Raw genomic sequence first — 20059 nt, forward strand, 5'->3', positions numbered from 1 at the left:
TACTGTATTTAACTAGAAGGAAGATTTGAGAATTTTCCATAAGGGTAAGGAATAAGTGCCATACTACAGGAGAGTTTAACTCTAATTTGTGAGTACACAGCATCCACATCTAATGAAGGTCCTCACAGTTTAGGTCCAAGAATTAACAATAAAAATAATAACATAAATGCACAAAAACAGCCCATACAGAAAAATAGAGATGGTACCTTCCACCACAGGACAATAATCCAAAGTTTAGATTCTCCACGTCCAGGGAGGGTTGATTTTCCACAAAGTATCATCTAGCATCATAATGTTTCAAAAGAGGCACACTTTTACCACAAACTAAACAAAGCAAAGAAAAAGGGAAAAAATATTTGAAGTTTTGTTTTGGGCTGTGTTTCATTTAAACAAAGGAAAGCAAACAACATGTATGGCTAACGATGTATAGAATTGTCAGGTATTTTACCAAGTGATGAGATGCTGCAAAACTCTGACCATATTTCTGTTCCTTCCATTGGTTAACTGTTCTTTTGGATATGTTATTTAATTTCACAAAATACACACAAAAATACCTCTCCACCTTTGGGGGATTTTATTGGGCAAAAATTTGAAAATTTTTGCCATCTTAAAAAAAATAGAACAAAACTTAGTAAGGAGTAGCACTAATAAGTAGAAGGACTAATTTCTCTCCAGGTTTATTAGGGCAATTTCTATTTTTATTGGAACTAGTTTGGAAATAGTTTAAATCTGTACAGGGAAATGGACATGTGTTGTTGTTTTGTTTTGTTTTCTTTTGTAGTTGTGTGTGTGTAATCAACCACCAGAGCACATGGGATATATATAGGAAATACTTTAAAATTCAAGTCTACAAACATGTTAGTTTCCTTATGTTAGTCTATTTCAAACAAATCTTTAGGATTACCCATTTTGTGCACTATTCTTAGTAAAATCAGAAAGTCCCCATCCTCTGGGAACTTACAGTCATGAAGATGAGAAGCACAGAGATAATTCTAAGATAATTCTGACTCTAATATTAGTCAGGGTATGGTAGACAATATCTGATGTATAAATGGTCTGTATCAGGCAACTGTCCTAATTAGTAATTACATGATGGCTGCAAACATATCCACTGCTCCAAACTCATAGGAAAAGAAACTTAGGGATTTTGAAAATCCTCTTGAAAAAGGTGAACACTGAGCTGTTGAACTGTTTGTTGAAGGATGGGCAGGAGTTAATCAGGCAAATGTTAAAGGGAGTTTATTTCATGCAAAGACAAAGAGAACAGATTTGGGAGCATGAAGACACTGACATACATATAAAATTGTAATGTTATATCATCCTTGAATTTTCTTTTATATAGCTAGGCATCCCACTCTCTCTGTTTCTGTCTCTGTCTGTGTCTCTCTCTCTCAATGTGTGTGTGCCTATATGGATTTGAATTTTTTGAATTTGTCATAATTCAATCATGTTAGGACATAACTTGTGTTAATGTCCTATATTCCACTTGACTGTCAAAGCATATGACTCTAAGATTTCCTCTAAGTTTCTTTCTCCATCTACTTAATCTCTGTTGCCTATAAACCAGCTTCGAAGGGAATTGTTTCTCTACAAAAAAGATCACCACCATTATTAGTACTCATAAAATACTTTTTGTGAGAAGTGGCAAGAAAGTACAAGATCAGTGATTGGAGTATATGTTAAATATAAATATTTATTTACTATTACATTTTATTTTTATATATAAAAATTACCCTAGCAATAGGCTTAGTTTTTTAACAATTTAATTCCTTCTCCTTCCAATACACAGGAATGTAGCTGTCAGAAACCAGATAGCATTACAGTCTCTTACCAACATGCATCAATTTATTTTTTGTTTATTGATGCCATGGGTAATATAAATTATTATTTAGGAGTTGCTCATAATATGTAGAGGAGAAATTCTAGAAGTCTTAGGTTTTTCTGAGGAGTTAAAAGTTAATAGCATAGATTTGGGCAAAGATAATCCTGTGTTAAATTTTTGTTCTGATTTGTTCTGATAAATTCTAGCTGAGTGACACTGGGTAACTTTATTTTACTTATCTCAGTTTCCACACTGAATTCCCATCTGAAATGAGAATTTTTGTGAGATTTGAATGGAGTTATAGAGATGTATAAAATAAAATCTTTGGCTTAAAATGTGTATAGAGCATGGACTTCAAATGCTGTGGGCTGTGTGTGTGTGTGTGTTTGCAGGTACATGTATATATATGCTTACCCAGAATATATTAAGGACAGAAAAATGTTAGGAAAACCTATAGAGAAGAGCATGACATAGGGCCTGACAAAGAAATCAACAAATATATAAATATGTATTATGAGTGAAAAATAAATGTAAATCTACAAATACAATAAGTAATTTTTTAAAAAAATAAACAAATAAATGAATTAGTGCCCCATAGAGGGAAGTAGCAAGAAACTTATCTGTTATTTATGTGTCATCTTCTTTTTTTAACCTTTCCTTTAATCTCTCTAATCAAAACTTCACAATTGACAGGTTATCATTCATGCAAGGACGATCTCACTGAAATTTGCAATCAAGAGGAAGAAGCAGGAAATATATGAGGTGTGGGAAAGGGAATGTAGGTTGTCACCATAAACACTAAGTCCATAAAAATTATCAAACTTTGAGTTGTCTGTGGTTTCTTAGTTGGCAGTTGCAACTATATAATTACTATTATTATTATATATTATTCCATTAATCAGAATATTTAAGTATGTCTGAGGAATCTATACTTTTAACGATCCTTCTGAATCATTCAATGAAGTACTACGTTTTGACAAACAATGATGTAAATCTCATACAGAAAATGAATCTATAATGTAAGTCCTATGTGGTACTAAGAAAAACTATTTCCACAGAGCATATCTACCTGTTTGGTTGGCAGACTTTTTGGGTCACCAGACAGAATTTGTTAGCTTCAAGTTGTAATAAAGGAAATTCACTGATATGTAAGTCGATTTGTTACAGTAGGGAGCAATTTAGAAATCCTGAAGCTGAGTGGAGAGAGACTACTTGAAACAGACACATTAACGTACACACAATGACAGAAAATGTTAAATGCTATAAACGCATAGTTGAATGAGAATATTCAGTGCAGGGGCAAACCATATAAATAAATGGGACCCTTGAATGTCTTACTAAATATAGATTTGTACAAGTATGCTTTATTTTCAAAAACATGACAACTTTCCAATTTACTGTATTTGCTAAAACTTTATTGGAAAGAGAAAAACTTAAAGGCACTCTCAGCTTTCAAGGTGCTTACATATTAAGGGGTAGAGAAAGTCACCAACAGTTAATTTGAAAATCAGGCTGCTGATTAGCCATAAGACAGCAAGAGAAGAGGTTTCATAAGTAGTAAGTGATTAATTGTCCCTTGAATTACACTGACAGTAATTGATAGAGGACTTAAAAGCAGGGAGAATTTATCTGATGATGCTGAGTCATTCCAAGGTGAACCAATGTCAAGTGCCTCTTGGTTTTAAAAGAAGGCAGAAGGATAAAGCACTGCAAAGTCCTGTGAAAACTTTTACAAGATTAGACAAAGAAAATTGATACTTTCTATGTGATTGGAACTGTGCTATATACATTATACATCTATATACATTTCTTTAATCTTTACACCCTGGGAATTAGATACTAGCACCTAGTTTACAGATGAATAAACCAAGATTAACAAAGTGAGTAACTAAGTGATCCAAAGTCATGGAACAACTGAGTACAAGATTTAAATCGTGGTTGATGACTCCAAATCTTGTTCATATTACATTGCATCAAACTAATATCTGCTCTACTTGTTTATTTGGAAGAAATAATGATGTGAAACAGGTGATTATGTCAGGCCAATGAATTTTAACTATAATTACTTCCAGTTGGGGCGCATTTTGATGCTACCAATTTCAGGAGTTTAGAAGTTTGGATTTTCCTCTCTCGGTATTCTGTTCTCTGACTCATTTTTCTTTTTGACCACCAATTTAACTATTGTTGCAATTGCCTGCGACCTGCGATTTCTATGTGGCTTTATCCTTGCTAAGATGCTTAAGAACTATTTTCAGTTGTGTTAATTCCCCTATTGTGTCATTGTTCACTATATTGTAGGGATTACTTGATACAAGATGAAATAGGAAGATTTACTTAACAGCAGCAACAATAAAGTCTTGACTGAAGAAACAAGAATGCATTTTTCTTATTTTATTTTGTGGTTTTATTCAACTTTTAATACCATAAGTAATACTTGGTTTTAACAGCCAATTTTCTCTCGCGTAAGATAGATGAATATTGTGGTACTGTTAGGACTATGGATTGTGATCAAAAGTTTGAAATAATGTCTTCAAGTCTCATCCATGTTGAGGACATTATGCTAAATGAAATTAGCAAGTAGGAGAAGGACAAATACTGCATGATTCAGTTATATGAGGTCTCTAAGATAGTCAGAATCGTTAAAAGCAGAAAGTAGAATGGTGGCTTCCCAGGGCTGGGGGGTGAAGGAAATGGGGAGATGCATTTCAGTGATGCAAGATGAAAAGTTCTAGAGGTCAACAGTACAATATTGTATGTATAGTTAATAATGTGCTGTACATTTAATATTTTATTAAGTGGGTGAACCTCATCCTACGTATTTTTACCACAATAAGAAAAAGTTAAAAATAAGAATCCACATCAGAAAAGTATTCCCTTTAAGAACTTCTATGACAAGTTATGGACATGACGAGTATTTGAAAACAAGTTCAAGGAGATGAGCGGAATTCAAACTCTCAATTTCTTTAACTTAGAAAAATGCCAGTCATGTCTGTGCCTCTAATGTCTCTGATTGCAAAAGGCATCAACTAATCTGAAACATAAATCCAAAGATAAACAGCATAGATATTTTAGAAATTAAAAGTTTACCTATTTTATTTTCTGAAATTGACATTAGAGTACTTCAATATAGAGTTCCATTTCTGCTTACAATGTAGGAACCCACAAGACAACATTGCTCCTACCCTATCCATTAAAAAAATTACAGTTTTCCTTAAATCCATTAGAGAGTTGAGTCTACAGGGCAACAAACTGCATTAAGTTCTAAAGAGTGCTAGACCTATACAAGGAGACATGGGACACCAAATTGTTTCCCTGTTGACAGAGCACAAAAGAAAGAGGTGGCTGCTGTAAAAATAGGTAAAAATAAAACAGCCACAATTTTAATGATTTCTTGTAAGTTTATTATGGGCTGGCATGACAGGTTAGAATAACTGAGAACACTGAACCCAAGGGGTGTCTATATTCACACATGAACTATGTTACATTGGCCTCCACTGGCTATTCAAGAGAATGTTTGAGGGCAGAATGGAAGACCTGCTGAGAGCCCTCTAGTGACTTACAGAACCCAAATCCCACTCTTCCCCATGTCCTTCTCTTATATTAATCAAAAGACTTAAGCTGGTGGGGAAGGGGCAGGAAATCTTCCAGCTCCCAAGGCCCAAGCAAACATAGACGACTAAAAGAGGAAAAAAGAATCTCTCTGCCACTGGACGTGGAAATGAGAAAATCTATGGAGTACATGATTCTGCATGACACAAAGATAAGTCAACTATCAATTATAAATACTACAGGGTGAAGGTCAGGAAACTCTTTCCCTTCAAAACCACCCCCCTTCCCAAACACTAGGCAGACTCTGGCTACAATAAAGGGGAAGAAACACTGAAAAATTCTTACTCCTGTAGTCCAAGATCACAAGACCTCTCTAAGACTGAGATTGGAACTGTAGAACCAAGCAAGAACACTCCCTCTGTATAACTTGATACAAAGTTATAAGCAGAAGTAGGCTAGTGCTAGTACAGGGGCAGTAGAGTAAAGGGAACACCCATGGAGCAGGTACGCAAGGGCAGTCAACAGCTGAGGATGGTAATACAATTCTCAAAAAACTATATTATGGAGCCCCAGGTCCCACTCTAAGCATTACATACTTTCATCCCAACCCTGTAGATGTTTGAAATCTGTGGTGCCCTGAAGGTAGAAAAACAAGTCCCAAATCCAGCTAAAATACTGAATAAAGAGATTCAAATGCCCACATAGAGAGAAGGTGGATGAGAAAATTATTTACCTCGGTCTTTACTATTCATCTGAACATAATATCCAGAATTCCATCAAAATAACAAGAAAAAAAATGAAGAGAAAACAAGGCAGACCCAGATGTCACCTAAATTTTTGAACCATCATAGGAACTTTAAAATACATATGATCAATATTAAAGGATCTAATGTGATGATAGATCAGCAAACATGAAGACAGATCATATCTATTATTCAACTTGAAGTATACACAAACCAATGGCTACATTTTTGAAAATAAGGTAAGCTCTAGATTGGGCTATTCTGAGTATCCAGTGGCAGAGACCTTGGGTAGGGTCTTTGAAAGGCCTTCCGGGGGTGGGGGCTGGAGATAAGACATACCTTGTGTTCCATGCTGCCTGGTATTGTTGCAAGAGCAGCAATAATGAAACAGGAAGTCAAGTGGTCTGAGCACAGCACTTAGTTGTGTTTTTGAAGGAATTGTCTTCAATAAAAACACCTAATTTCAGAAACTTAGAAAAGTGTTGCCAGGGTGTTTAGTTTAAAATAATAAAACCTACTTGCTCAGTACTATAAAGAGAAAGACTGATACTTGTTTTACTTTTCAAAATTTGCCCACCTCTATTTTCAGAGCTAATATTAACCCCCAGAAACCATAAGGGCAGCATGGCTCACCACTCAAGATTGATGGAGTTTTTTGATTTGTTTGTTTGTTTTCAAGTATAGTTGATTTACAATGTTGTGTTAGTTTCAGGTGTACAGCAAAGTGATTCAGTTATACATATATATATTATTTTTCAGATTCTTTTCCCTTACAGGTTATTACAAATTATTGAGTATAGTTCCCTCTGCTATATAGTAGGTCCTTGTTGGTTATCTATTTTATATATGGTAGTGTGCATATGTTAGTACCAAACTCTTAATTTATCCCTCCTCCCATCCCCCTTCCCCCTGGTAACCATAAATTTGTTTTCTATGTCTGTGAGTCTGTTTCTGTTTTGTATATAAGTTCATTTGTGTCATCTATTAGATTCCACATATTAGTGATATCATGTGGTATTTGTCTTTCTCTGTCTGACTTACTTCACTCAGTATGATCTTCTCTAGGTCCATCCATATTACTGCAAATGGCAGGATTGATGGAGGTTTGAACTGAGATAGTCTCAGAACAGGTCTGTAAACCCATTCTATGTTTATCCCCCAGTTCTTAAGCATATATTGATAGTTGGAATGAGTATAGCCAGCATCTAGCAGAATGCTTATCTTGGCTGTAACTCATGAGGTGAGGGTACTTAAATTCATAAGACCCAAGCTTAAAATACCAAAGCTTAAGCCTACAGAGCTTTGGCAACCTACAAAGATATTAAATTAAAGCAAAAAGATTTCATCACTGGGGAAATTAGGGAAAAAAAAGATTGATGTCAAGATTGTGGTAATTCCCAAAGGCTAACTAAGGACTATCATGTAACCAGGAGCTTCAGGAATCTATATATAACATAATTTCATAGTGCCATAAGGTACCTTGGAAGAGGATTTTCTAGCCCAATCTCCTGACTTTTAATTATAAGAAAATCGATGGAAATTTTTAGCAGAGACTGGACCCTTTCATAATTACTGATTTTAAGTCCCTGAGACATGAGTTGGGACAGGAAATATTTTATGATGTAGGTTCTCCCTAGCTCCATTTTATAGACAAGTATATTAAACTCAGATCACAGATTTAGTAAAGCAGGAAACTGAGATTCAAACTCAGGTCTCTCTGACTCTAAAAATCTGGGCTTATTCCTTTGCAACATACAGGGACCTCTTGGCAGTATGGAACAAAATTGAAAGTTTTCCTTTTTTTCCCTCTTAGTCTTGTATTCTTATGGTTGGGAAGTGAGCAAGGATGTCATTCTTCTTGTCTTCAGGTACAGGGATGTACATTAACCCCTTTGTGAATGGGTCATTGTGGAATCTTTCAGTTGGATTTCTCTGAGTGTAAATGTGAATGGTGGGTTGTTGTTCTGCCAGTATGCAGGTGTGTGTGTTTTGGTGGTGGCACTGGGATAGCCGACAGGTCTCAATGGGGGAATGAGAGGGCAAATAACAATTAATATTCATAATAGCAATGATGACAGCTAACATTTATTGAACATTTCCTATGTGCAAGAAGAGAGAAAATTGCCCCCTCTTTGTAATCTCTGCACTAGTCTTAGGTTTCATTACTTTGGAACTCTCAGAAAATAAGACCATGTGTAAATTTGTGACTCTAATAATATTTTAACAGTACTCAGAGAAAGTGATTGTTGCATTAGTTCAACAGAATTAATGAGTAAGTATGAAAGCAAGGCTTAGAATAAGTATAAAAGGAGCCTTTCCACAAGACCAGAACAGATGATTCACATTTGTACTTAGTTTTTACCTAATAAAATCCCATTTGTCTTGGATGAAGGTCTCTATTAAATAATAGCAGAGAATAAAATGACAGCCATACATCTCTTTTCCCTTATCTGTACTCAAGAGAGAGGATTAGTACGGAAGCAATGCCTGAAAGCATCTAGCTCCTGTTTGATGTAGCAATTTCTCCCCTGCAATAAGTTGCTACAGTAAAGTTAGCTATGATCATCTTTTCTTCTCCTTCTTTGTATTGTTAAATGCTGAAAAACACCTCTGCCCCAGTTCCCAAGAGCTAAAGAAAGCCCTTCTTCCTTGTATCTCTTCTTTGAAGCCAGTGAGAGGTCTGCAGAAAAGAAAAAGAATGAGAGATTTGGCCTCAGACAAAAACCGTAGTCTCAGTGGTTTAGTAACAAAGTTGACAGCTTGAGGGATAAAAAATCCCATGTGGCAGATCCATATGTGGCAAAGTCTTCCCAGAATGAATGAATGTATTATAAATCATTTCTGGAGTTGTTCCACATGTTGATTTAAAAGGGATTTCATTTCACTTTTATTTTAATACACTTTAGTGTATCTAGTGGATAATTAAAATAGAACATGAAACAATGACACTCAGAGAAACACCTGAAGGTAGAATATTTTTCTTCTTGATAAAAAAAATGTATTTGGAAAAAAGCTCAAACTCATTACAGTAGTAAACCTTGTTTCGGGGGGAGGGGGTATGGCAGGTGGAGGACCCATAAGACCATGATTAGCCCACTTTTAAATGAGTTTAACTTTAGGAGGCTTTCTGATTTTCTACTGACCCACTTCCAGAATCTCTTTTTCAATTTTCAATCATGTAAAATAAGCATCTTATCCTGGAACATGAACAGGAGGTGGAGGATTTTCTTCTCTGCAATGTATGCAATTTCTAGTTCAAATGATAATATCTGCTTATAAAGATTTTTTTAAATAAAGGTAATGATATTCTTGGCAAATATTTGAATACAAAGATTAATTGTATTTAATTATGTGTTGTGATGGCTAAATTTATATGTCAACTTGACTGAGCCACAGGGTGCCCAGACAATTGGTCAAACATTACTCTTGATGTGTCTCTGAAGGTGTTTCCGGATGAGATTAGCATTTCAATCAGTGCTCTAAGTAAAGGAGATTGACCTTTCCGTTTTGGGTGAGCCTCTTACTAAGTAACAAGACCTGAATAGGACAAAAAGTCTGAGTAAGAAAAACTCCTGCCTGAATGCCTTCACTGGGAAATCAGTCATTTCCTGGCTTTGCCCTGGAACTGAAACATTGGATCCTCTCTTGTGGGGTCTCCAGCCTGTTGGCTTTCAGACTGGAGCTACACCATCAGCTCTCCTAGTTCTCTAACTTGGTGACTGCAGATCTTGAGACTTCTCAGTTTCCATAATCATATGAGTCAATTCCTTATTCCAAAGGATACACACACTCACACACACACACACACACACACACACACACACACATATATGTAAATATATATGTATGTAATACACAAGTATATTATAATATACTTCTGACTTGTATGGATATTGAGAAACATGTTTTTCTACCCCATGAGCATCTTCTCTGCCCTGGTCATAGTTTTCATGGGAGCAAGTGGAAAAACCACAGCCCAGGTGTCCCAGGCATTTCTTTAAGTAAAAGCAGAGGCAGAGGTGAAGATGCTCACCAGGATTTCAAGTTACTCCTCACCAAGGTTAACAGAACTTGCACACGCTACTTGCTTAGAGCAGCCAACAGTCTCCTTGGAGAAAAGGCCTGTGATTTCCTCTCATCTTTCAGAGTTTCCTGTTGCAAATTCTACCAAGCAGAGTTGGAAGAGTTGACTTGAGCAACATTTCAGAGGAGTCCAGAAACCACATAAACACCTGGGTAGCCAAAAGTTAAAAGGTAAAATTATAGAGTTGCTGTCTCCAAATTCAGTTAATTCTGACTAGTCTGATTCCTGTGAATGCCATCTAATTCAAAGAAAACTGGGCTCATCAACTTAACAAAGTGCAGACCAAAGAAAGACAATGGAAACTCAGCAAGAATGAAGACAATCCTGTGCAAATGATGTTTAAGGAATATACCTTTAAAAAGACCTATATAGGAGAACTATTCACCAAAATTTTGGTGCTTCCCCATATTGGCAAGTAGCTGAATATGTTCATCGTGCTTCCAGATGAAAAGACCAGTTGGAAAAGGGTGGAAAAATAACTTACTTACAAGAAAATCATAGAATGGACAAAACTAGACATGATGAATGAAGAAGAGGTGGAAGGTTTCCTCCTGAGATTTAAGCTGGTGGAGAAATAGGACAGGCAGGATGCTCTTTGCAGTATGGGAATGATGGATGCCTTGGAGCAGACCAGGGCAACTCTTCTGGAGTGTCATCCAAGAGAGACCTCTTTCTGCCCAAGGTCCTGCACAGTTCCTTCGTGAATGTCAATGAAGAAGGCATGGAGATAATGGCCACCACTGCTGCCATCATGATGATGCCACCTGTAAGAATGATCCCCAGATTCTGTGAGGACCACCCCTTCCTTTTGTTTATCCAGCACAACAAAACCAATTTTATTCTTTGTGTGGCTGATTTTCTTCCCTATAAGGAAATGGTTGGTGCAGCTGATAGACATTCTCCTGTCTCCTACTAACCCACTTTTCCTCTGAAACTTCACAGTGTGTCTCCAAGCCAAAATGATTTTGGTGACAATCCAAACATAAAGGGTCCAATTTTTTTAAAAAAAATCTAAATAATTAAATATAAGTGATTCTGTTTCTCTGGAGAGCCCTGACTAATACATGTGTGGATTCACTTAAAAATAAAATGGGTGTGTTTAAGTGTATACAGATAATTATTTACCCATATTCATATATAAAATATATTATGCATACTGTAATAAATATTTTAACCACGTCATATATTATATACAGAGGACAGAACAATAGAGAAAGGAAGAGGAATTAAAAGGTGATAACTAAAAAGTCATCAGAAGTTATAAGAAAAGTAGAGAAGGAACATTAGTCTGGAAGTCACATTTCTGGATTCCATTCTTAGTTTAACATTTACTAGTAATCAAAACTCAGGTATGTTGTGGGGAGGCTGGGCAGGGTGTATAGAGTCAGATTTTTCAATTCTATGTCAAAGTAAGACATTTAAAGGAATTCAAGTTGTTGGAGGATCCCAGCATTCGGAACCTGAATAGTGAGAACATCTTGGGCAGTGAACATTGCTCATCATTTTCCACATATAGTAGGATCCAGGTGGGAATCCACAGAAGAAATAAAGTAGACACAGGAGAAACAAGAGGGCAGGGACTCCCCATCAACAACTGAGGTCAGAATAAGGCTTTGATTCCAGAGGAAACCAAGAAAAGCAGAAAGGTTTCACAACTTAATTACACTGCTTGGGATAAAAGTGAGTCCTGAAGCCTGGATTCAATGTTTAGCTAATTGGGAGAATAATAAAAAATTGCATAGGTTACTAGATTCCAGATGTGACCAATTCCAGGTCGTGATTTTGACTCATAATTATTATCTTTTTCATGAAGAACTTCACTTCATTTCTGGCTAGAATTGACCATTTATTTCTATTTAAGATGCAGCTTCACAACAAATGCTAAGGGAACTTCTCTAGGCAGGAAAGAGAAGAGAAGAAAAAGACCTACAAAAACAAACCCAAAGCAATTAAGAAAATGGTAACAGGAACATACATATCAATAATTACCATAAGGGCTTCCCTGGTGGCACAGTGGTTGAGAGTCCACCCGCCGATGCAGCGGACACGGGTTCATGCCCTGGTCTGGGAAGATCCCACATGCCATGGAACGGCTAGGCCCATGAGCCATGGTCACTGAGCTTGCATGTCCAGAGCCTGTGCTCCACAATGGGAGAGGCCACAACAGAGAGAGGCCCACGTACCACAAATAAATACCTTAAATTTAAATGGATTAAATGCTCCAACCAAAAGATATAGACTGGCTGAATGGATACAAAAACAAGACCCACATATATGCTGTCTACAACAAACCCACTTCAGACGTAGGGACACCTACAGACTGAAACTAAGGGCATGGAAAAGACATTCCATGCAAATGGAAATCAAAAGAAAGCTGGAGTAGCAATTCTCATATCAGACAAAATAGACATTAAAATAAAGACTATTACAGGGTACAAAGAAGGACACTATGTAATGATCAAGGGATCAATCCAAGAAGAAGATATAAAAATTGTAAAAATTTATGCACCCGCCATAGGAGAACCACAATACATAAGGCAAAAGCCATAAAAGGGGAAATTGACAGCAACACAATCATAGTAGGGGACTTTTAACATCTCACTTTCACTAATGGACAGATCATCCAAAATGAAAATAAATAAGGAAACACAATCATAAAGTGACACATAAAACAAGATGGACTTAATAGATATTTATAGGACATTCCATCCAAAACAACAGAATACAATTTCTTCTCAAGGGTTCATGGAACATTCTCCAGGATAGACCATATCTTGGGTCACAAAACAAGCTTTGATAAATTTAAGGAAATTGAAATCATATCAAGTACCTTTTCCAATCACAATGCTATGAGACTAGATATCAATTATAAGAAAAAATCTGTAAAAAATGCAAATACATGGAGGCTAAACAATACACTACTAAACAGCCAAGAGGTAACTGAAGAAATCAAAGAGGAAATCAAAGAATACCTAGAAACAAATGACAATGAAAATACGATGATCCAAAACCTATGGGATGCAGCAAAAGCAGTTCTAAGAGGGAACTTTATTGCAATACAATACTAGCTCAAGGAACAAGAAACATCTCAAATAAACAACCTAAACTTACACCTAAAGCAATTAGAGAAAAAAGAACAAAAACAACAAAACCCAAATATAGCAGAAGGAAAGAAATCAAAAAGATCAGATGAGAAATAAATGAAAAAGGAATGAAGGAAACAACAGCAAAGATGAAAAAAACTAACAGCTGGTTCTTTGAGAAGATACATAAAATTGATAAACCATTAGCCAGATTTATCAAGACAAAAAAGGAGAAGACTCAAATCCACAGAATTAGAAATGAAAAAGCAGAAGTAACAACTGACATTGCAGAAATACAAAGGATCATGAGAGATTACTACAAGCAACTATATGCCAATAAAAATGACAAGCTGGAAGAAATGCACAAATTCTTACAAAAGCACAAACTTCTGAGACTGAACCAGGAAAAAGAGAAAATATAAACAGAAAAATCACAAGCACTGAAATGGAGACTGTGATTAAAAATCTTCCAACAAACAAAAGCCCAGGAAAAGATGGCTTCACAGGCGTATTCTATCAAACATTTAGAGAAGAGCTAACACTTATCCTTCTCAAACTCTTCCAAAGTATAACAGAGGGAGGAACACTCCCAAACTGATTCCACATGACCACCATCATCTTGATACCAAAACCAGACAAAGAGGTAACAAAAAAAAGAAAACTATAGGCCAATATCACTGATGAACATAGATGCAAAAATGCTCAACAAAATACTAGCAAAGAGAATCCAACAGCACATTAAAAGGGTCATACACCATGATCAAGTGAGGTTTATTCCAGGAATGCAAGGATTCTTCAATATAAGCAAATCAATCAATGTGACACACCATATTAACAAATTTAAGGATAAAAAGTATATGATCATCTCAATAGATGTAGAAAAGCTTTTGACAAAATTCAACACCCATTTATGATAAAAACCCTCAAGAAAGTAGGCATAGAGGGAACATACCTCAACATAATAAAAGCCATATATGACAACCCACAGCTAACATTGTTCTCAATGGTGAAAAACTTAAACCATTACATCTAAGATCAGGAACAAGACAAGTTTGCCCACTCTCACTGCTATTATTCAACATAGTTTTGGAAGTTTTAGCCACAGCAATCAGAGAAGAAAAAGAAATAAAAGGAATCCAAATCAGAAAGGAGTAAAACTGTCATTGTTTGCAGATGACATGCTACTCTACATGGAGAACCATAAAGATGCTACAGAAAACTACTAGAGCTAATCAAAGAATTTGGTAAAGTAGCAGGATGCAAAATTAATGTACAGAAATCTTTTGCATTCCTATACAATAATGATGAATAAAATGAAACAAAAATTAAGGAAACATTCCTCTTTACCACTGCAACAAAAAGAATCAAAAACCTAGGAATAAACCTACCTAAGAAAACAAAAGACCTGTATGCAGAAAAATAAGACACTGATGAAAGAAATTAAAGATGATACAAACAGATGGAGAGATATACCATGTTCGTGGATTGGAAGAATCAACATTGTGAAGATGACTACACTACCCAAAGCAATCTACAGATTCAATGCAATCCCTATCAAACTACCAGCGGAATCTTTCATAGAACAAGAACAAAAAATTTCACAGTTTTTATGGAAACACAAAAGAACCCAAATAGCCAAAGCAATCTTGAGAAAGAAAAACATAGCTGGAGGAATCAGGCTCCTGTACTTCAGACTATACTACAAAGCTACAGTAATCAAGACAGTATGGTACTGGCACAAAAACAGAATTACAGATCAATCGAACAGGATAGAAAGGACAGAGATAAACCCATGCACATATGGTCACCTTATATTTGATAAAGAGGCAAAGATATACAATGGAGAAAAGACAGCCTCTTCAATAAGTGGTGCTGGGAAAACTGGACAACTACATGTAAAATAATGAAATTACAATGCTCCCTAACACCATGTACAAAAATAAACTCAAAATGGATTAAAGATCTCAATGTAAGGCCAGACACTATAAAACTGTTAGAGGAAAACATAAGAAGAACACTCTATGACATAAATCACAGCAAGATCCTTTTCGACCCACCTCCTAGAGAAATGGAAATAAAAACCAAAATAAACAAATGGGACCTAATGAAACTTAAAAGTTTTTGCACAGCAAAGGAAACTATAAACAAGACAAAAAGGCAAACCTCAGAATGGGAGAAAATATTTGCAAATGAAGCAACTGACAAAAGATTAATCTCCAAAATTTACAAGCAGCTCATGCAGCTCAATATCAAAAAACCAAACAACCCAATCCAAAAATGGGAAGAAGACCTAAACAGACATTTCTCCAAAGAAGATATACAGATTGCCAACAAACACATGAAAGGATGCTCAACATCAATAATCATTAGAGAAATGCAAATCAAAACTACAGTGAGGTATCACCCCACCCCGGTCAGGATGTCCATCATCAAAAAATCTACAAACAATAAATTCTGGAGAGGGTGTGGAGAAAAGGGAACCCTCTTTCTCTCTTGGTGGGAATGTAAATTGGTACAGCAACTATGGAGAACAGTATGGAGGTTCCTTAGAGAACTAAAAATAGAACTTCCATATGACCCAGCAATCCCACTACTGGCCATATACCCTGAGAGAACCATCATTCAAAAAGAGACATGTACCACAATGTTCACTGCAGCACTATTTACAATAGCCAGGACAGGGAAGCAACCTAAGTGTCCATTGACAGATGAATGGAGAAAGAAGGTGTGGCACATATATACAATGGAATATTGCTCAGCCATAAAAAGAAATGAACTTGAGTTACTTGTAGTGAAGTTGATGGACCTAGTGTCTGTCATACAGAGGGAAGTAAGTCAGACAGAGAAAAAAAAATGCTGTATGGTAACACATATATATGGAATCTAAAGAAACAAAATGGTTCTGATGAACCTAAGGGGAGGACAGGAATAAAGATGCAGATGTAGAGACTGAGCTTGAAGACACAGGTGGGGGGAAGGGTAACCTAGACAAGTGAGAGAGTAACATTGACATATATACACTACCAAATGTAAAATAGCTAGCTAGTGGGAAGGAGCTGCATAGCACAGGGAGATCAACTGCTGCATTGTGACCACCTAGAGGGATGGGATAGGGAGGGTAAGTGGGAGACGCAAGAGGGAGGGGATATGGGATTACATGTATACATATAGCTGATTCACTTTGTTTTACAGCAGTAACTAACACAACATTGTAAAGCAATTATACTCTAATAAAGATGTTTAAAAAAGAAAACACAATTCTTGGAATTCTATCAGTTAGAAAAAAACACAATTTCCTGAATTGGCTTTCTCTCCTAATTACCTCTGTAACTGCCTTCTCCTATTATTTTGTACCTTTGTAATAAAATACCCTCTTAAGTGGTGTCTCTAACTTTTGTGTCTCCCTTCCCCAGTCTTTATTCCACATAGCAAATAAAAAATTATGTTTGTGAAGCACACACACACACATACACACACAAGATATGTACCTTAGAATCCATATGTGTGGATTTTATAATATATAATAGTCTATGTTGTAACAGCATGTATTTATTCTATTACATATCTCATGACTCTCACTCTGGAAACATTTTATTTTTATTTTGCATTTGTTTTCCTTACACTTTCCTACACTTTACTGTAAGTCACAAAGAACAAATATTATCATATATATATATATATACATATGTCACCTTCTTTACCCTATCAACATGCTTCTAAAATTTTATTTTATCCAACAGTTACGTGAATGGCTTAATAAATCTTAGGTTGCTTGGTCCCACCTCCAGAGTTTCTCATTCAGTAGGTATGGGACAAAGGGACTGTGGAATTTACATTTCTGAAAATTTCCCAGTCATCTCAGTGACCACACACTGAGAATGACTGTCTGTCAATACCTGACAATTAGTAAGGTCAAAATTATACTCCTAATAAATGCATAGAGAAATGATAATCCCGGTAAAACTTGTTCTTTGGATCTAGGCTCAGAAACCAAGGTCAGTGTGTGTTATTGAGTAGAGAACCTTTGAACATTATTTGAAGGAGCTTGAATAGAACAAAGAAGGGAAATTGGTTAAGGAGTGAAGCAGTCATTGATAATAATACTTTCATATTATCTGTTAATTTTATTAACACCTTGAATTTGTGCTGCACCTTTTTACCAGTGAATCAGTAAATAATTTTTGGAGCACCTGTTCTGAGAAACAACTAGTATTATACCCACTTCAGGGTATGGCTAATTTTATACTAGTCAGACAGCTTTTGTGTTGTTTTTCTTGCATGTTAACCTGCTTGCATCTTCTAACATTGAGTCCTCTGGTTATACACTACTGCAAATAAGAATGATCATACTTTTTAAATCTTGCTGATTAATGCAGTGGCTGTAATTTATAAGAAATTTAGGATTTTTTTAACAGTCTCTGATTTGTGCATTTACCTAGAGCATTAAACAGAAAAAAAGAATTCATATGCTGGGGGCAGTGGTCACTGTAGAAACAGCAGGTGAAAAAATAAAACAGAAATTGGTAAAAGAAATTGCTTCTGGAGAGTGAGGCTAAGGTGGGGAGAGATGGAAAAACATTAGAAGACATTTTAAATGTTAGTTTTGTAAACATGTGCATGCATTGTTTTGATTATACAAATACAAAAGTAGATACACCCAACACTTTGAACATATATAAATATTTATGCCAATTTTCATCTTCTTTGGAGGTTCCATGATCACTTCCTTTGTGGAAAAACTGGTATTTTTCTTTACCACCTATTTACCATTTAATCATATTACTTGTCATTTTATTTTCATTGATGTAAATTTTTAAGATTTTTATCTTGCAAACATTTTTGGAAATATTTATTAATGTCAAAAGTGGATACTTGTATGGGTACAACTGAATCACTTTGCTGTACACCTGTAACTAGCACATCACTGTTAATCAACTATACTCCACTATAAAATAAAATTATTTTTAAAAATTCTGAACAATAGGACAATGAAAACCCATTTACCTTTAACCTAGATTCATGAATTACAAACTTTCAACAAATTTAATTTTCTTCCCCCTCTATTCACATATAATTTGCATGCACACATGTGCATGCATGTATTTAGTGTTATATTTTAAGTTGCAGATATTACATTTTACCTTTTATACTTCCATGTGTTCCTTTTAAGAATAACTTCCTACATAACCACAGTAACATCATCACACCACTAACATTTCAATTAAATTCTGTTCTCACCAAATATAAATTCCACATTCGCATTTCCTCATTTACTCTGAAAGTGAATTTCATTGTCTTTTTTAAAAATTCAGTATTCAATAAAGGATTATATGTTGTATTTGATGATTGTCTCTAATCTCTTTAATTCTAGAACATTCCCTATGCTTCTCATTATGTGACTCTTTTGAAGTTTCAAAGCCCATTATTCTGTGTAATCAGTCATATTCTGAATTTGTCAGATTATTTACCCAAGGTTAGTTTCATATTAAACATTTTTTTGGCAAGAAAATTATGTAGAGTTTTCTTTTTGATGTAGAGTACACTTTTTGCATTGTGTCAGGAGACATGATTTCAGATTGTCCCAAAATTGGTGATGCTAAATTTGATAAATTGTTTAAGCTGGTAAACACCAGATATCTCCATTTTAAAGGTATACTGTCCCTTCATAAGCACAATTTGTAAGCAGTTTATGGGGTGATATTTTTTAGATAACATAATTGTCTTGTTCTCTACCTATTTTAAACAAGTGATTTTGCATGCATGAAGATTCTTGCCTAAGTATTGCTTTAATGGTTACAAAATGATGGTTTTCTTATTACAGCATATTTTCCTTTTAGGTATGACCTCATTAGTGTTTGTGTACCTGCTTGCTTTATGGCCAAACAAGGAACTTGAAGCTGGTACTATATTTTTCCTGTCCCATACTCAAAATGACCTACTTTTGTACTGGCTCAGTAACTTTTAGAAGGAAATGATACTTAGAACAAACATCTGTGTTATGTGAAAATTCTAATGTTTCATTGGGTAGAATTAGAAAAAAATATGTATTTTTATACTTATAAATATTTGAGTTCATTTTGGCATTTCTAATTCAGATTTACATTTCTTCACTTTTTAATTTTTCTTACAGAGGAAACCTTGGTTCCTATGAATATTAATATATTTACCAACCTATTTCATATTACAATGTTCATAAAATAATTACAGAATTACAATACCAGTATCACTTTTACAAATAAACCAACTAATTGAAGTTTAAGATTTCTTCATAGTTATGTTTGTCCTTAGAGTACATCCCACTAAGGATATGAAATCATTATGCCATTTAAAAAGATTAGTTGAGAGGAAGTTTTCACCTCAGAGATGTAGAGAAGGCAAGCAAAAGCATTGCTGTCACCCTTTAAAATAAGAAAAAAGCTGGACAAAGTGCAAATAATTCCGCTTCTGGAATCCATCAGAAAAGTAAGGTTGAAGGGTAAACAACTAACATGAAATCTGAGAAGAGACAGGAACCTGCAGGGAGATACAGGACCTGAGTATTTGCTTGCTTGGGCAGATGCTGCCAGATATGCAAGCTAATAAGGAGATTAACCTAGAATTTGTTTTTTAAGCACCTTTATTGGAGTATAAGTGCTTTACAATGGTGTGTTAGTCCCTGATTTATAACAAAGTGAATCACCTATACATATACATGTATCCCCATATATCCTCCCACTTGCGTCTCCCTCACACCCTCTGTATCCCACCCCTCTAGGTGGACATAAAACACTGAGTTGAT

The 20059-nt window shown here is 35.4% G+C and overlaps 1 pseudogene; it reads left to right on the plus strand.

Annotated features, from left to right (window-relative positions):
- Positions 1-422: 422 nt before the first annotated feature.
- LOC132521560 (serpin B6-like) lies at positions 423-11114 on the plus strand (annotated as a pseudogene).
- Positions 11115-20059: the final 8945 nt, after the last annotated feature.

This window comes from Lagenorhynchus albirostris, chromosome 6, assembly GCF_949774975.1.
Source record: "Lagenorhynchus albirostris chromosome 6, mLagAlb1.1, whole genome shotgun sequence".
NCBI lineage: Eukaryota > Metazoa > Chordata > Mammalia > Artiodactyla > Delphinidae > Lagenorhynchus > Lagenorhynchus albirostris.